Source organism: Heliangelus exortis, chromosome 1 (genome assembly GCF_036169615.1).
Source record: "Heliangelus exortis chromosome 1, bHelExo1.hap1, whole genome shotgun sequence".
Classification (NCBI taxonomy): domain Eukaryota; kingdom Metazoa; phylum Chordata; class Aves; order Apodiformes; family Trochilidae; genus Heliangelus; species Heliangelus exortis.
This window is the reverse complement of record NC_092422.1, coordinates 108,670,071-108,688,955: the sequence shown is the minus strand read 5'-3', so window position 1 is coordinate 108,688,955 and position 18,885 is coordinate 108,670,071. Positions and strand designations below refer to the sequence as shown.

The following is an 18,885-nucleotide window of genomic DNA, read 5'->3' as shown; positions in this document are numbered from 1 at the left end:
CATATGACATGTATGCTCTGCTTTCTACATTTAAACTTCTGCATTTGATCTTGAATGCCACAACCAACTGAAACTATAGCTACCACTGTGAATTTCTTTGTCTTGCTCCATGGAAGTAGGAGCTGGCTCCTTTTCTAATAAAAGCAGTGATGACAAAATGTTCTTTATGCCAAGTTCTTGAGTCTGGAAGTTCCCCCATTCCTCTCCATTAAACTACCTTAATCAGGATGTCTTTGAAGAAAGGATGAGGTGCCTAGATTTCTTTTATCTGTTTTTAATACCCTGTTAGGTATTAAAAGTTTCCAAAGCTGGTCAAGATTTCTGTATGAAAGAGGATCTGTTGGGGAAACCAAAATGTAGTATGCTAATGTTAAAAGCAGGGTGATTGAAGGCAGGAAGTTTTTGCTTGCATTTCATCATCAAAGAGCAGATTCTGTATGCTCTGTGTTTGGGGTTCTTTGTGGATATGTGCTATATAATGAATATGAAGATTACGTGGGATCTTCTAAAAAGAAATGCATATTTTGGCAATATCTACCATGCTCCTAGGTATAAAACTATCCTTAGACCATTATCAATTTTCCTGCATAGGACAATGGGCCTGAAATTGCCATTATTCATTAGCTGAGGCTGAAAATTCATTAAATACTTGAAAGAGATAAATGAAGTGCAAGTTCATTATTTGCCATGTAGAATTTCACATCTTCAGTTGCACTGCTTAATTATGAACAGTTCATTCAAAGATAAGGGATGACAAATGACATATAGACTAAAAGACCTCACTAGTTAAACACAGTCATGGCCTCTCCCCTCTGTCCACCTTCCCTGTTCTGCTTGACCTTGGATAAACAAGTGTGCCAGGTCCTAAACTTTTCAGTATTTTCCTCTGTAACAGTGCAGGCATGACAGAGTTACTGAAACTCTTCAATTTATAGCTAAAAGCAGATTTGTAAGGATAAGCATTGCCTATTGCCTTTTATTTTAAATGGATATAAGTGGACAAAATCAAAGGGTCTCCTTCCTCCAGCTGTGGTGGTTCCAGAGATACTTTCACTCTGCAGGCAGTAATGCCCAAGCCACTTGAGCTCCAGTTCCTGAAATGTTGCTGGCTTCAGCCCTGTCTCCTTAATTGCTCTTGTTGCTGCCAAGGTAGGGGTTCGGGGTCTTCTTGAGAATTAGCTGCAGTTTTCATGCCTGCATGGTAACTTAAACTAAAATGGGAGTTAGTTCAGAAGTTGATTTGCAAAGGGACAACAGGCATCCCTGGAGTGCAGATGATGAAGTTCACCAGTGAGGTGGAAGGTAAAGTGAAATGTGTCTTATCTCATCTACTGTCAGCTGGTAAGGCAGTTGCCAAAACTTTATGAGACATTTTAGGGGTGTCAGAGCCATAAGTTTAGAATAAACATTGCCTTAAGTCTTGCCACGAGGGTGATCTTGCATAATTCTGGCTTTGCAACCAAAGCATCAGACGAATCCAAGGGATGAAATTTGACAGTTCTGTTGTACTTAGACATGACTAATTCCTTTAAAGAAGTTGTTCTGAAAGCCAGAGACTCAATCTGCAAAGCTGTAGCTTCAAGCTAATGTCACCAATTCAGATAATTAGTCTTGCTGAATTAAATGGGAAGAATTGTGCATGCATGAGTAACAGTGGAGGATGAGGTGCTTATTTCTTGTTATCAAAATACATGCCAATCATGACAATGAGCAAATGGCTTTCACGGACATTATGAATTGGTAAAACTCCTTCCTCTGAATTTATTAACAACCAAGAAAAATACTTACCCAGTGAATTTCCTCCCCTTAATTAGCTTCACGTACTTTTCCAGCACTTTAACCCAAGTAACTTTGGGCTCCTTTTCCCGTACATCTTTAAGTTGCCACATAGAGGTTTTTCTCTTTGTTTTTGCTGTGCAGCACAGCTCTGCATGCAGGACCTTAACACTGACAAACCCAAAGAATGGGGTTAAGATAAAGAAAATTTCAAGTACATCTCTGCTGGTCATGAGGCCAGAAATACAGACCTGAGGACACAGGATCTTTTCTTCTAGCACAATGGAGTGAAATGCCTCTTACTAGTTTCTGAGTGTTGCAACATTTTGAGAGGAAAAAAAGCCCCTAAAACTGCCAGAAACAGCAGAAGTCCTGGGGGAGAGGGGAAATTGGTAAAGAAAAGGGGTCACAGAAAGGTGAAATCAGGTTTGTCTCCATATAGACATAAAGTAGATGGACACAAGAGAGCATCCACCAGGCATTCCAGACTTTGCAACTCTTTTCAGAGTAATGTAAGCAGGACGACTAAGATCAGCAGTAGGACAGAAATCAGGATGCCCAAGTATCTCACTGTTGATTACTAGGTCCAGCAGAACTCTACCTCAGGCAAGGTTCACCTCCCCATGGAGAACTTTGTCAGTACCATGTCAGATCTGAATCATGATGCATCTCCTTCCTCAGAGGACTCATCTATTCCCTCAGCTTCTTGGACCACTAATTTTGCAAAGCTTAGAAGAACCAAATTATCTTTGCAATCTCTGTTACTCTATCAAGTGGAATTGAAACAGCCCATGGGTTAAAAAAAATTACTGCAACTAGACTTGGGGGGTAAACACATGCCTAGCCAGACAGTACAATTATAGGAGCCTTGCTTTGTTAGAGAACCAGATGAAAGATTCAAGTGGAGTCTGAAGTGAAAGGAGAAGTAAGAAAACTCATCTCTCCAATAATAATAATTAAGAAAAAAGACTAATACTCCATGGGCTTCCTTTTAATGAAAAAAACAAGTCATTGTGACGAGAACAAATAGGAGAAACTGTAGAACTCAAGTAGCCTATATATAACCCACATTACAATACTGAATGTGGTGTAAGTACTAAAATACACTATTTTCTATAAGCTCAGCAGAATGGGAGAATATATAGAAGTAATGAGAACGAACCATTTCTTTTATGAACTGAAATTGTTGCTACAAACTGAACAGTGGCACCTGGATTTCAGTGAAAAATATGCACATTACTTTATCACTATGGCAATTCACATGACTGAACCTGGTCTCATCTGGTTCTAATGCTTGAACCTTTTGAGCTTGCATCACACTATTGTTTTGTGCACACACACTTGCTTTGTGCTTGATCATCTGTTGTCTTAATTTAAACCAAAACATCTGAGGCAAAATATTAATCTAATCTAATCTATACTTACTGCTGTAATCCTCAGCGCCAGCAAAAGTGAGCTGTGTCCAAAGCAATTTTATGTTGGCTGGTTAAATATACAAACCACCCATCTGAGGAAGGTGCATTGCCATAAACACGCCATATAGAGTGAAAATAAATTATTAGTGTTTTTTATCACCCCTAGGAAGCAATGAGATCAGTAGTTAGAATGTATAGACAAGAAATTATCCAAAATTTAAATGTTTAGTGAGGAAAAGAAATGAGCATTCTTTGTATTTGATTTTTATCTTAAGTAAACAAAAGTCAGTAATTACTGTTCTGCCCCAAAGACTGTTGACTGGATATGTAGTTCAAACAATATGACATCAAACACATTAATTCTACTTTCCACTACCTGGGAAAAGACTAACAACTCTTTCTACAACAGGTGATTGGTATCAAGCTGGATGCCTTAAATGTGATCAACATAAGGCAACATAACAAATGTCTGTTCCCTTTGATCCCAAACCAAAATCATGTCCTACCACAGCATTTGGCAGGCTGAGTGCTGCAAAACAGATACAAACCTAGTCCTGTAACATGAATTTAACCTTCACCTTCCTAGGGGAGCAAACATTCTCTATGCCAGTGTCAGTCCAGGCATAGGGGAAGTCCAGGGGTGGGGGAAGAAGAAGGGATAGACTGGTGCACTTCAGCCTTCCTGAATCACCCCATAAAAGCTTCTTTCTCTATGAGGCATCACAAGATAGCCAGATCAGAGTGACACTTTTCATTCAGCTACTTACCCCCAGTCAGACCTCCACAGCTACAGCGATTTCATGCCAGTCACTGCCTTCTTGGCAGGACTGAATAAGCATGAGAGATTCTGTCTGAATCATTCAGCTGTGTCCTGGTTGTGATTGAAAGTTCCTGCACAGCAGGAAACTCGTTCAGGGAAGGCTTCAAAAACATCCTTACAATTGCTGTCAATATTATTATCATAAATCCAAGGCCCAATTGTGCAAAGTGCCATGAGAAAGCAGTTAGTTTTGCAACCTCAAAATGCAAGTAGAGCTGTCTAAGGACAAGAAAATAACCAAAGGAAATAGATAAAAAGGCAACCATGGATCTTGGTGGTGGCTGCCTAGTACTTCAAAATAACAGATTATGTAGTTACTTAGACTAATGAATTAAAAAAGAATCTTGACTGCAGTTTTCAGCATAGTTATGATGAACCTTGCACAGAGAGCTATAAAGTGCTGCTTCCTCTCAGTGCCTGTGCTCCACTGTTAGTATACTCAAGCATATCAGAGGGTTTTCATTAGTGGTGTAGAATCTATCTGGAGGTCAATAACAAGTGCTATTCCCAGGGGTCAGTACTGGGTCCAATCCTGTTCAATATATTTACCAATGACCCAGATGAGGGGACAGAATATATCCTCAGCAAGTTTGCTGATGATGCAAAATTGGAAGGGGTGGCTGATACACCAGAGGGCTTTGCTGCCATCCACCATGATCTCGACAGGATGGAGAATTGGGCAAAGAGAAACTGCATGAGTTTCAATAAGGGAAAATGTATGGGACTGCACCTAGGGAGGAACAACCCCACACACCACCACAGGTTAGGGGCTGACCCGCTAGAAATCTATGAAAAGAGATGTGGGAATCCTGGTAGACAACAGGATGATCGTGGGCCAGCAATGTGCCCTTGTGGCAAGAAGGCAATGACATCCTGGGGTGCATCAAGAAGAGTGTGGTAAGAAGGTTGAGGGAGGCTATCCTCCCCCTCTGCTTTGCTCTGGTGAGGCCCCACCTGGAATACTGCATCCATTTCCAGGCTCTCCAGTTTATGAAGGACAAGGAACTACTGGAGAAAGTCCAGCACAGATCCACTAAGATGGTTAGGGAACTGGGGCATCTACCATATGAGGAAAGGCTGAGGGAGCTGGGAATGTTTGGCCTGGAGAAGAGAAGACTGAGGAGGGGTTTCATCAATGCTTCTGAATACATAAAGGGCTCGTGTCAAAAGGATAGAAATAAACTCTTTCCGGTGGTGTCCAGTGACTAAACAAGGGACAATGGTCACAAAGTAGAACACAGGAGGTTCAACCAAAACACAAGGAAGAACTTCTTTACTGACGAAGTAACAACACTGGAACAGACTGCCCAGGGAGACTGTGGAGTCTCCTGTCTCTGAAGACATTAAAACACGACCTGGATGTCATCCTGTGTACCCTGCTCTAGGTGAAACTGTCCCTCTGGCAGAGGGGTTGGACTGCTTGATTTCTAGAGGTGCCTTCCAACCCCTAACATTCCAAAATTCTGTGATTTATGGTGTTAGCTTTGCTGAGGAGTTGATGTAAGAGGCTCAGTGATGCAAGACCCACCACAAGCTTCCTGATGGAATGGGACCTGTACCTCCCTGTGTTACACCACTCTGATTTTGCTATAGTACCTCAGATGGCAGCTAGTATTACATTATATCAAAGTTACGTCTAAAGACCTTTTGTTATTAATTTAGAAGTGCTTACAGAAATGAGGAAGAGTACAAAAATTTACCATAGTGAACCTTAGAGGACAATAAATCCCATTCATGTCATTTGGGACAATTGCCTTTTGCAAAGTGTACAAACAATTCAGTCACTACACTTTGTGGACTACAGAAATAATTTCCCTACAGCTCAGAAAATCTCCCATTGTGTTACCCAGGATTACACAGTCTCCTACTCCTTTCTCATCCTCTTTGCCCCAGGCTAAGGTCTATTTTCATTCCCTCAATAATTGCCACAGGATTAGATCTATCCAAAGTAAATCCACAGGTACTGTTTATAGCAAATACAGATTACTCTGTGCCACATTAAAATGTTCAGGCTGCATTGATCTTTCAGGTAAACTGTGCTGAGAACAGCATATGCAGCAACAATTACCAAATAAGAAAATTACAAAAGTCTCTTTGCTTGAAATGATGAAATTAAGGCATGCTAGTCTAAAATCAGGAGTGGAAGATAGAATATTTTAAGAGAATTTTTTTTCTGCCAACTCCCTCTGTTCCACAGCGAAAGCTTCAAAGCTAAATTACAAGTCGGAAGAGTGACAGTAAAGGACAAGGAATTACTTGAGGTGGGCAGAGCCTTCCTTTCTGAGTCTAAACTAACACTTAAAATTTCATGCCTGGAAGGGGCAGCCAGCACGCATGCTGAAAACATGGTACAATCTCCTAAAACCAGATTCTTGAATAACACTTAATGAGTAAGCAGAGATTAACACACAAAAATGCTGCATCATCAGCATTGTAGCCAGTTGATTAGAAGAAATGAGTCCCAGGAGAACCAGGAATAGAAAACTGCATTTGTCTCAAAAGCTCACTGGACAGCCTGGGCCAGCCAAGTTTTCTTTCTCTGAATCTTCTTCAAGGTGAACTTATCTGCCCTGAAATCTGCTAGCTCAAACTTACTGCTACTATTAGTCTGGAGAGGGAACTCAGAGAAATATTTAAATATTTTGAAATAGTTTGTTTTGGTTCTGAGGAAAAAATAAAAGCAGCTTATCTATGCCAGCAAGTTGGCTGTCAGAAGGCTGGATTTGTCCTTTGCCTTTGTACTCTCACACATGTGATATATCTTATTTTACAAGTCCTGCAATCACAGGACTTAATCAAGATAGAGCTGATTTTGTCATCCTCTAAAACTGGACATTATGAAATGTGTATGTTTATACAGAAAATACCTTAAAGCACTGAAGAGTACAGACATTAATTACCTTCCCAGTATAAGATCATATATTACATAAGAGAAGTAGCAATCATTATGTCCAATGAAAATAATTAATTGTAAGCGTTTCTGTCTCATTATCTTGTGACAGAATTGTTATTAACTTGTGACTACACACCAGTTTTATGGCAAGACTCCTTGAGGACAGGCTATATATGTGTCTGATCAATTTCCCTTTTCCTACATTGCATAGCAAGCAAGTGTCCTAGATGGAAGGGACCACTCAGTGACTGCTAAACTGTGGGCTTCATAGTTCTTCAAACTTGCATTTACACAAGAGAATATGTACTACAGAATTTTTTTTAAACCCAGAAAATTGGCTGTTAAGGTGTCATAGCAGTCTGCAGTGAAAATATGGTTTTCCAGAAAAAGGTTGGAAAGCATCATCAAATTTCAAGGTGGTAATGAGGTCTGAGGTATTTTTCACCATGTGTGGACGTCCTGCTAATCTGATATGCCAGACTGTGCCTCAAGAAATAATTAACAATAGCAGTTGCAGGCTGTAGGTACTTCATCAGTAGAAACATTGGAGAGTGATGAACCCATGCAAAGACTGCACAGGTAGAACAGAAAGATCATTACAGCAGACAGACACATTAATAGGCTAGCAGTGTATTGTTAGTATGTGAAGTTCAATTTTTTAGTTTCATCACTTTTCTGTGATGTGTCAGTGAATAAGATTTGAATAATTCAAAGGAAATCAGAGTTGTAGTTTTCAGTGTTCTTCTATATTTTTTTTAATGTATTACAGCTTTCAGAAACTACAGAACTGTATTTTATTGTAAAGCTCCCAGCTGCAATTTTTTTCTGCTGATCATATTGTGTTCTCTTTGTTTCTAAGTGGAACAAGCACAGTCAAGCATAATTCCTACTGGGTATTCACTTTATTGACCAGCAGAAAAACAATTAAAAATATCAGCCCACAAATATTCATGCCTAGACGCTCATGCCACATGAACTACAGCTAAAAGTTGAGAATGAAGACAAACTACTTCAATTTTTATATTTGAATTCCCTGGATTTCCTTCCATATTCTAGTAGAGCTCTTCTTAAGCTGTAGCCCACAGCCTTGTAGCCACACTTGGTCCACATAGACAGCAAATATTTCCTCTGAGCACTTTGAGAGGGGATCAGGTTAGTCAAGAAGTTATGATATTAACTTAAGTTTACAAAATGACTTTATGAAACATTATAAAGCCACCACCAGTGGTTTCTTAGGCTCCAGTGGCTTCTGCACAGATTTTCATCTTGTCATATAAAGCTCCAGCTTGTTTGAATTCACTGCACAACTGACTTTTTCTTCCTCTTCATACTATTATAATATCTTTATGAGAGAGAAGAGCAGCTTCAAGTTCTAAAAACTGCATGGGAAAACTCAGGAGTTTCTTCTTGCAAGAAAATGTTGTCATGAAAGTCAGTCTTCTACATGTCATCTGATAAAATCTAAATCCCAAAAAAGATTCTGTAAGGCTGGGATCACTCCTCAAAAGTATCAGTCAATAATTACCCTAAATTAGCTGAACCAGGAGTTAGTAATGAGCTGCATGTATATTTCTGATTTACAGGTGTGAACAAGTATTTGGGTCAACTTTTGAATTGGTATCCAGTAGAAAATTCAGCAGATAGAGACATTTCACAATGAAAGGTTAATGCTGATGTGTCTTGGAAGACAGTGGGGGAAAATGGAGGTGTTACTCCTTGGTAACCCCAGAAATATTTAAATAAGCTTATTAAATACTAGATGTGGGACATAATATGCTGTGGAAATACTCTCCCACCTTCCTATCTGAAAAGGAGAGTGCATTTCAATATGGTGGTAGCTCCTGAAAACATCGAAAGGAAATATGGTTTGGGAGTGGAAAAACTGAATAAAGATTAAAGCTGCGTCTGTTTCCAGGAGAGCAGACAGGCAATGGGAGCAAGTGGGTATGGCTGGGAAGTGGGTATGGATGTTTCCAGCAGGAGCAGTCTGGAACCTGAAGCACGTGTGAGCCCAGAACTGATGATGAGGGAAAGCATCTGTACAAGGTAGCTGGAAATGGGAAAGTGGAGGGTGACCTTTCAGATTTAGTTTCAGTAGATTTACAGACATTTCCTCTGAGCTGACTTTTATATATCTTTGTGCCAATGTTCTCTCTTGTGGATGCTGCAGATGTCTCCAGATGAATGAAGAATTCAGTTTAACCTACTTTATGTGGAAAGTAATTGCTTGGTAGAAAGTGAGTGTCCAGGCACTTCAATCCAAAGTCCAGGGTGAGTGGGAGGGCAGGAAAAAGAGAAAATTTGGTGTGAAGGGGCATGGGGATGACAGGAAAGAACCCTTTTCTGAGATTTGTTAACTCATGAGGCACTAAGACAGACACCTCAGGAAAGGAAATACACTTTCCACTGATGGGAAAAGCTCAAATGCCACCCAGGAGCAAAGGGGAGGTGACCAAAGGGACTGCTGAGGAGGACCTTAAAAAAATAAAATACAATAGCAGTTATAGAGCAAGAGGGACTCCAAACCAGGAAGCTGTAATTCGGGTGTGGATGACTTCACCAGCTGCTATTCAGGGAAAATTAATGATCAAAAAAGTCCTGCCTACTATGAGAGTGTAAGCCTGATAACACCTTTAACATTTGGACTCAAACTAGTTCTGACTTTCTTGCCTTCCCTGACACAGATTCACATGCCTACATATATCTCCTTGATTTCACTTGCCTCTGTCTTCACCCCAGTAACACCAGATGAAAGGCATTTGCTCTTGGGCTACCAGCAGTACCAAGTTGTGTTCCAGCATCAGCCACTCAAGGGAACAATTGATCCCTGATGTTTGTCTGTCCAGGATAGCACTACAGTGTAAATTAAATAAACACCTAGCACTTCAGAACAGTAGGCAAATTAGGCAAAATGCCAAATATAAGCCTTTCCCAGGGTGCTAATTCAGTTGAAATCTGATAGTCTGAAAACAGATGTTATTATTCAAGTTTCTGTTTTGATTCCGAAGTAAATGGAAGACACATCCAGGTTAATCCTGTTTCTGTCTCCTTGGACCAAAGCTTAGCTTGCATAGTGTGGGTAGTAAAAATACAAAGAAAAAACATAAATAATGACAACGTCCCCCTGGAGTGCCTTAATAATGTATTAGTGTAGTACCACTGGACAACAACCAAACAGAAGAAACTAAATAGGAAAAATGACCAAATTAAAAGGCTTGGAATCAATTTCTCTCTCTCACAAAAAAAAAAAAAAAAAAAAAAAAAAAAAAAAAAAAAAAGGCTGGATTTTTGGATTTTTGACTAACGCCTTTCCCACCCCACTCATTACACAAATACCAGGCTCTCTTGCATTCAAAATTCTTTTACTTGTCTTTTTTATACTACAGAAACAGCACTGCCCTTTCGCTTCTGACTTCACACCAGCTCAAAACAGAATCAAAGTTTCCTTTGACTGCAGCCCATATGCAGCCTGCGACAGTTCAACAGCTCCTCAACAGCAGGGTTGTGGCCATGCCCTTTAAAACCTTCACAGTTTACAGATCTTGCACACCAAGCACTCTTTTCCAGGAAACTGGCTTGCATGCTGCCCTTCCAAAAGCCTTCTCTCCTCCTGCCTCTTCTGACTTTCATTAGGTTTCTGTTTGTTTTTATTTGAGTTGGGGTTCATTATTTTATTTTCTATTTTTTGGGGTTCAAGGTTAATATGGGTAAGGCTGAGCAATTTAGTCACCCAGCAGAGTGCTTACCATTACATGAACGGTGATAATAGTGTCTAAGTGTGCTGCTTTCTACCTTAAATAGGATTCATGGAAGGAAGTAAACCTGCTGAAAAGAGATCACAGAGGAGACTCCGGCCTCTATCCAAAAAGGGCTCAGGCCATGCTCTAGGATTATGCACCTGCACCTGCCTAGGGAGGCAAATATTTGCCTTCCCGGTGATAAAAAGAAATGGAAAATGGCATCACCCCATGCTAAGGCTTTACCTGCTGATGAAACCATGGGAGGATTACAGGGTTTGAGATGGAGTGGAAACAGGCCCCCCCCCTGCTTGGACACAGCAGACTCGAGTAGAGTCAAATCAGAGTTTGTGTTTTTTAAACAAACTTTGTCACCTCCTGGTTTGCCTTTCTACCAGGTTGGACAATAGAGAGAAAAGCCATCCAGGGCTCCAGAGATGCTGCTCAGCCTGCAGCCACAAGAGACTTGAGAGGGAGCAGAGATCATTCACTCTTTGTTTGAACTTGCAGGATTTGTGCATTCTTGTTTCTGAAGAAACCTGGATCACCAGGGCTTTCAGGTCACTTCACAGAGGAGAGATCTGTGCTGGAGTCATCACTTGTCCTTTCTGTTGCTGGCTTCCCTGCTGTCACCAACCCACAGGGCTTCCAGGACCCACACACAAGTCAGGCAAACCCCCTAAGGCATCCAAGATCTTGGACTTAGGTCCCAAGAGGCTGGAGTTTGGTGGAAGTGGGTCAAACCCAGCACACAAGTCTGGTTGTAAAAGGTTATTGCTCAGGTAGAAAATTAATAAATATATTTTTTAAAAGGCCATTTTGACAACTCCAACAATTTCCTCCTTTGGAAACTTCTGACAATCCCCATTGCTTAGCTTTCAGAAAGCATCTCCACCTCAAAAATCACTTCTTGAGAGAACCGTAACAGCAAAGAGCAAACTTGATATTTCTTCTTACACCTCCCACACAGAAATGTCAGAAAGGTACTGCCAAAACATTTTCTACGATGACTGGCAACTTGCTTGCATGCCAAGAGAAGGGAATTTGTGAGAACATGGAAAAGTGTAATCTTGCCATTCACTGCCTTTAAAAGGTCTGTTTTTTTGTTTTTTTTTTTTTTTTAATGGTAAGTAAAGTTTGAAGAAGTAAATTATATTGGTTCTATTTAGTTATTTTAATCTTAAGCAACTCATTCATGTCTCATCTTCTACCTTCAACATAAACATGGGTTAGAATAAACCATGCACAGGTAAGCTTTCATTAGCTGACACTTACATATTATCCTCAACTACCATTTACTTTCCCCCTGTCCTGTTTAGAAAATTATGGCATTTCTTCTGGGGTTCAGTCGTTAGTTTTGTACAGCCACATCACTGGTTTGTCAAAAGCAAGTATCTAAAGTGAAGAAAGAAGCTTGCTCTGCACTAATTTCTCACTGATAACATAATTAGGTTTACCAGCCTTTCCTCAAAACAGTTATAGAAGGCACAATAGACCAATCTCTCTATCCTGCAAGAGCCATTTTTACTGTTTCCTCCTGGTGATAAGCAGGTTTTGACAGGCAGAAGAAAGAGCAGGTGATATCCAAGCCTCAAAGTATTTCTTCTAAAGAAAACAAAACCAATTCTATATTTGAGAGCACAACTGTATTTCCTTAAGTCACACACAGAAATAGGAAAGGTTTGTGATTTAGGAGTGTTGGCAGAGACAAAAAGTCTTATGTCAACATCCTTTGTCCAAATGCAGTTTGAGAGTGATGAAAAAGTGTCACTTAGTGATCTACCTACTTGAAATAGATTTATGGTGAGACACTTGATGGAGAGCTGTTCAAAATAGAAAAGCTTTTCTTACACCTGTGGCAGCTTCAGCTGCTCTTTTTCTGTGGATAAATACAATACCAATGATATAAGTTCAAACAAATAAATCAGCCCATACTGTATTTTGATGGGAAAAATCAATCAAAGGAAAAAAAAATTAAGAAAAAGAAAATCACACACACAAAAAATTCTTTCCCCTACCTTGCCTCTTTGCTATCACAGTAGAAACTTCTCATATGTAATTCCTTCAAGAAACCCCATTTTCATCCCAGAGAAACAGCAAGCCTTCTTCACAGCATCTCACAAAAATAGGACCTCAAGCAGAAGCAGAGGAGCACATAGAAAGCTAACCTCAAATTACCCACTTTCCAAACTCTAGTTGAGGGTGTTTTGTTTCTTAAAAATCACTTTATCCTTGAGGTCCCCTCCAACCCCTACATTAGTTCCTCATCTCTGAGGATCTTTAAAGGAAAAGAGGCAGGTCCACTAGAGACAAGAAAAGGCATGTCTCCCAGCTATGACTTATCAGGGGTAGGACAGCAGCAATCTGTGTTCAAGCACACCTGGGTGGTAAAGCCACAGGTGAAGAAAGTGAAGAAATGCTGTTCTTTGTGCAGGCTTTCCCTTGGCTTTAGGGAAGTAAGAAAGATGCTTTGACACAGCTAAAGGATTGCAGAACATGAGACAAAAGCAGAAAAGAGGTGATGGAGATGAATCTTCACCTTGTCTTAGTTTGCAGTCCCTCCAGCCTTGCCTAATTCCTCCCCAATGGACACATTGAAGCATAAGGAAAGAGAATTAACCCTGACAGTAGCTTTCCTCCTCCTACTCTATGCAAATATCACCTCTAGAGTTACAGAAAACATTGAAACTGAGATCAGCTTGAAACTGAGGTGTACTGGAGTTACTGGTGCTGCACTGATAGCTTAAAAACCCCAAGCCACAAGAAAAGAGCTTCTTATAAGCTGCTAGACCCAAGTGTGGTCTTCATGACCATTTTCTCTTTTGTAGTCAGGAATGGTCTTTTTTAAGCTGAATAGTAATTAATATAGAAGGAAGACCTCCAGGATATTAAACAGTCCATACATCGCTTCACCCACAGCTGTCTGCTCTCATGTCCTGGGGGGAATCCATCTGTTCACTTGCCTTTGATCTTGATCTATGTGTTCCTGCATTTAGTTTCCTCCTGCCACTGATCCCAGGACCCCAGCCTGAGACCTTCCCAGGGCCTGCTCTGAAGCTTCAGTGGTGATGTGAGTGCTGTTGAGGGTGTGAAGGAGAGCAGACTTATAGAAAGTTCATAGAATCATACAAAATTAGGGATCGGGACCTCAAAACATAATCTAGTCAAAACCAATATGTATGTTTGCACATATTTCACTGTTTTCTTCTTCATCACTAATGTTTTTATCAGGGTTGTTGTTTATAAGTTTATAAAATATAGTTTAGTTTCCAACCTGTAAGACTTTTCCTTATTCTATTTCCTTTTCCTTCTCTGTGAAGGGAGGGGGTTTAATAGAGAGAATGTGACACTTGCTTAATTGCCAGCTCAGTGTTAAACCTTGACAACAGCTTATCTTCCTGGTCTCTTACAGTGGAATCTGTTGGAGAGCAGGCACATGTGGAGAGCAAGGCTCAATAAAAACCAGGAAAGCCACAGCAAATAGCAGGTGGACTAATTATGAATAACAGGCAAATATTTGCTCTGACAGTCACTGCTCTGCATTTGTTTTTTCTTCCCTAAAAGTTTTATTTTTTTAAGTGATCTGCTTTCAGGTTTGGCTTATATGTCTAACTGTAACCAGAGAATTCCAGCTTACATGTTTATGTCTTCCTAGTATTTTTACAGTTTTCCACATAAGGCAACCTTTGGAGGCAGAGACTCCCTGATGATCTGCTTTAACATTATTTTTACTGTGCAGATCCACATCCTGTTAACCATCATAGGAGCAGACTGTCATGACTAGAATTTTCTCCCTTATTTTTTTATGGCTTGCCAGTTGCCTAAGGCCACTTGGTAGAGTGAAGGATGTTGTTGAAGCTTGCCTGGCTTTAAGTAAAGATCAGGAGGTAATCAGTCCCACTGAAACCCCTCTGTCAAGTGTGTTTGTGTAGGTGTCACCAGTCAGGGTTGAGTTTGGCCTGCAGAAAATTTACATTTGTATGTGCTGGAGAAAACTGGTGAGTTGGTTTGTGGATCTTAGAGTAGCTTGTAAGGCTGGTTGCAGACAGGCTCATGGTGGAAGGAATGGGTTTGTTTGTTTCTTTTCCTTGTGAACTTAATGTCCTTGGTATCTGTACTGTGTCTGGCTGGTATGGAGCTAATTCTTTGTCTATCAGCCCCTATCATGCTTTGGTTTGTTTTTTCATGGTCACTTTTTGCCCTTAGTCCCTGCCCCCTCCTCTTTCACAGAAGCAGTGCATCACAGAACTGTATGTCACAGTCCTCCTACCTGTGTGAAGGCTTCTCTATTCCACAGCATGTAGGAGGAAATGGAAGAGTGCATCCATTCCCTTGTGGCAAGTGTTTGTGAACAGTGAGGAATGCATGGCCATATGGAGTGGTGCCTTGAGCTAACAGGTTGGGGTGAATCCTCTTCTGGGAAGCCAACCTTTCTGTCAAGTGAAAATAAAACAAAGAAACACATCAAACATGCACCCAGGATTCTCCAGAGGATAACAGCTCAAAATAAGTGGCACTACCTCATATATGCTGTATGTAAGCACAAGGACAATTTGGCACAGTTGGCGCAGAGTAACTTGAAGCACAATAATCTGCTATGCTGATGTAACCACTCCAGCTGCAAAGAATGATTTTAGCTGTGGAGTTCTTTACCTGGGGTTGTGATGAGAGACCATAGGACTTAACCACTGGCAACCCTACTCATTTCAAGGAGCACTACATCACATGCCTTCAATGATGCTTTATGCAGTATTTGAAGTTTTTTTTTCTTTTACTAGTGCTTAGTAAAGGACTAAAAGATGACTTTGAAGATCTACAAGGACACTTGACTAACAGGGGAGAGGATGACAAAGGATGCATTACTTATTTTTGTTAAATACTAAAGTATGTTCGTATTTATTATTTTGTTAATAATTACACTACAATTATCAAATAATGGCATCTTCACTGGCATAATTACAATTTTGCAGCCTTCTATTAGTGGTCATATGATTCCTAATTTTTCCCTCCAGTAAAGCACTTCCCTTTATCCAGCACACAAACAACAAATCTTAGAAATTTTCATTTAAAAAAACCCAAACACCTCATAATCTACCTTTCTTTCTTTTAAAATCAGGAAAAGTTTTTCTTAGGGTTTGGTTTTTTTGTTTGTTTGTTTTTGTTTGCTTGGTCACTTGGTTGTTTTTTTCCTGACTCAAAAGGATTTAAAATCAAAGCCAGACATACCTAAGAGTTAATTCTAGTATTCTTTTTTAATCAACCTTCCAAAAAATTTTTTGCCCCTGACACGTCAGCTGCAGATGCCTATTATGGTTGAGGCCCAGCTGCTACCAACCAGGCCTCTGCTCCCTCACCCACCACCCCCATTGTGCGACAGGGAGGAGGAAATCCACCTTAAGGCTCATGAATTGAGACAAGGAGAGGGAGGTTTTCATTCCCTGATTATGGTAACAGGCTATACACCTGAACCTGTCCTGCTGAACCAAACAGGTTCAACTTGGGAAGGGAAAAAAAACCCTAATTTCATCTTTAAGGAGAAAGAGGAAACATGTCCAGATCTTAATACCTTCCTTCCCACCTTTGCCTTCTCCCCGTTCCCGGATCCCTTCCCTGCTGCCTCTCCCTCAGGGCACAGGGAGGGGCAGGGGGGGTTTAGGGTCAGTTTCCCCACACGCTGTTTCTGCCACTCCTTCCTCCTCAGGGGGAGGACTCCTCACAGCATCACCCCACTCCAACACGGGCTCCTTCTCATGGGAGAGTCCTTCAGGAACCCCTGGGACATGAGTCCCTCCCACAGATGCAGTCCCTCAGGCACAGACTCTGCTGGGTGCCCCTGAGTCACCTCCTCGCCCATGGGCTCCTCCATGGCTGCAGATCCACATCTGTCCCTCTCCATGATCCTGCACAGGCTGCTGCTTCACATTTTCCCCCTGTGACACTTCGGGAGCTACAAATCCACATTTACCCCACTGTGGTCCTTCAGGGACTGCTCCACCGTGCTCCTCTATGGGCTGCAGGGGCACAGCTGCCATCTCACCATGGGCTGTGAGGAGATCTCTGCTCAGGCACCTTTCCCCCTCCTGTTTCACTGACCTCGGGGTCTTTTCTCTGGCGTTGCTTTCTCTCTTCATCCTCTGCTCTGTGGGTCCTTTCCTTATATTTTTGCAGTTTCATTTTCCCTTTCTCAAATATATCACTCACAGAGGCCCATCCAGCTTCCCAGATCTCCCCAGCCTTGGGCAGAAGTGGAGCGGGGATTGGAACTGGTGAAACTTCCAGGAGCTTCCACAGCAGCCACCCCTGTGACCCTCCTGCTGCCAAAACACCACTGAACTAACCCAACACACTACCTAAGGTCATAAACTTGTTTATCTTATAGGGCACTTATATTTTCATGTAAGACACAAGTGGACATCCTTACTAACAATTCTATACTTACTGGTAGGAGGCTTCCCATGTACTCTAAGACACTCCTGCCATATTTTGGCATGAAAACCGGGACCCAAATCTATCACATTCCAAAGTTGGATGCCTTCTCATCTTCATGCTGTGTGGTTCCCTTTTCTCAGCTGTTCCTTTTTCAACAGCAGCCTAATAAATCTTTATCCTGGCCAGGCTAACAATAGAAAAATACAATTTAAGGAACAACATTGCCTTGGCCAGCAAAGAAGTGGGAGTGCAATAGATCTAAATGACTCTTTTCTGTGTCTGATTCTGAGTGCTGTGAAGTTATAATGCAAACATTAAACTGTTCTGAACTGAATAAAGTCAAGATAATTCAAGGACAAAAACTTGTTTGCAGCCAATACAGATATTTGAAATCATCTCAGCAGTTCTTTAAAAATCTCATTATGAGCTGAATGAATTTGTGCTATTTCCTGTGTTGCTCCTACAATCCCTGAATTTCTTGTTTCATTACGTGTGTTCTGAATACAAAGACTGGATCTCCCACAGATAAACTACAGAACCATGTAGGACACAAGCTATCCTTAAATAATTTTTTGGTTAGTTTATTCACTAAAGAAAAAAAATCACTCCTGCCTGAAATATTTAAATCTGGATATCACTCCAAACTGGGAACAGTATACAAAGGGTTTTGTTGAGTTCAGTAGTATGATGAGAACACAGTTGCTACTAATTCAAATCCAATGTTACTACCTGACATTTAATTTTTTGAAGATGACAGGTAAGCTAGAATATATGGTATTTGAAGTAATTTTTTTTCTTCACTCATTACTATAGATACAAATATTCCACAAAGAAACAAAGTATCAAAGCTGCACTTTGAAATAAATTGCTGGGCATCATACTATGTATCTTGAAAAAAAAAATCTGGTAATTGAAAGAATAGTTTTGGATTACTGAAGGATCTTGTCTTGCATTATGTAAACAGCAGGGTTTCTTTAAAAGAAAAAAGTGACTACGTTTCTGGCTACCATGCATTAAGAACTGGTGTACTGAGGGAGGGATTTTGTACATTTCCTTTCACTATACTGCTAAAGGGAAGACTGTGATTCAGTTCAGAAGAATGACTGTGATTTAGAAGACCAGCATGACCAACAAAAGAAAATGGGGAACCTTCTGTCCTCAGAACACTGGCTTTTGCATATCAGTTTGAACTAAACTCTTAACAGGAACAGAATATTTTTTGTAGCAATCATAGCAAATTGTATGATGTTATAAATACAAAAGTTTTACACAGATAATGGGCAGTCCTGCTTATCTGCCACAGTAATTAAAAAGTTCTAATAAAATAACACTGAGATAAATTTCAATGCTTTGTGTAATGGAACTATTCAAATAAAACACAACTTTTTAATTTTTTTTTTTTTTAGCAGCTTTAACTTCAACTTGTTATTTATTTTTGAAAGCTAATGCCATGATAAATTTTAATAATATGGTTATGCACATTTTTATACTGCATTATTTATACATTTATATCTCCACAGAAGACACTCACGAAGAGGGAAAATACAGGAAATATCATCTGCAACTGGAGGCAAATTAAAACAGTGCCCACCACAACAGCAGCATTTTTATTAGATATAATTATTCTTGTCCAGAACCTGCATGCATTAAATTATTGTCATGCTTCCTTAAGTCTTCTTCTTCTTTGCTAGAGGTCCATGGATCTAAATGATACTCTTGTAGAATTTACCACTTCTACAGAATCTTAAACAAAGATCTAAATAATTTATTTCCCCTGGCATCCTAATTAGGCCAGTATGAAGTTATATGCTCCCA

At 40.3% G+C, this 18,885-nt stretch overlaps 1 long non-coding RNA gene across 1 annotated transcript; it reads left to right on the top strand.

Moving 5' to 3' along the window:
• The first annotated feature begins 972 nt into the window (after positions 1-972).
• On the top strand, positions 973-18,460 carry LOC139802383 (uncharacterized). Its single transcript, XR_011728583.1, has 3 exons — positions 973-1,149; positions 8,820-9,141; positions 10,706-18,460. It is a non-coding gene; the product is annotated as an uncharacterized lncRNA (long non-coding RNA).
• Positions 18,461-18,885: the final 425 nt, after the last annotated feature.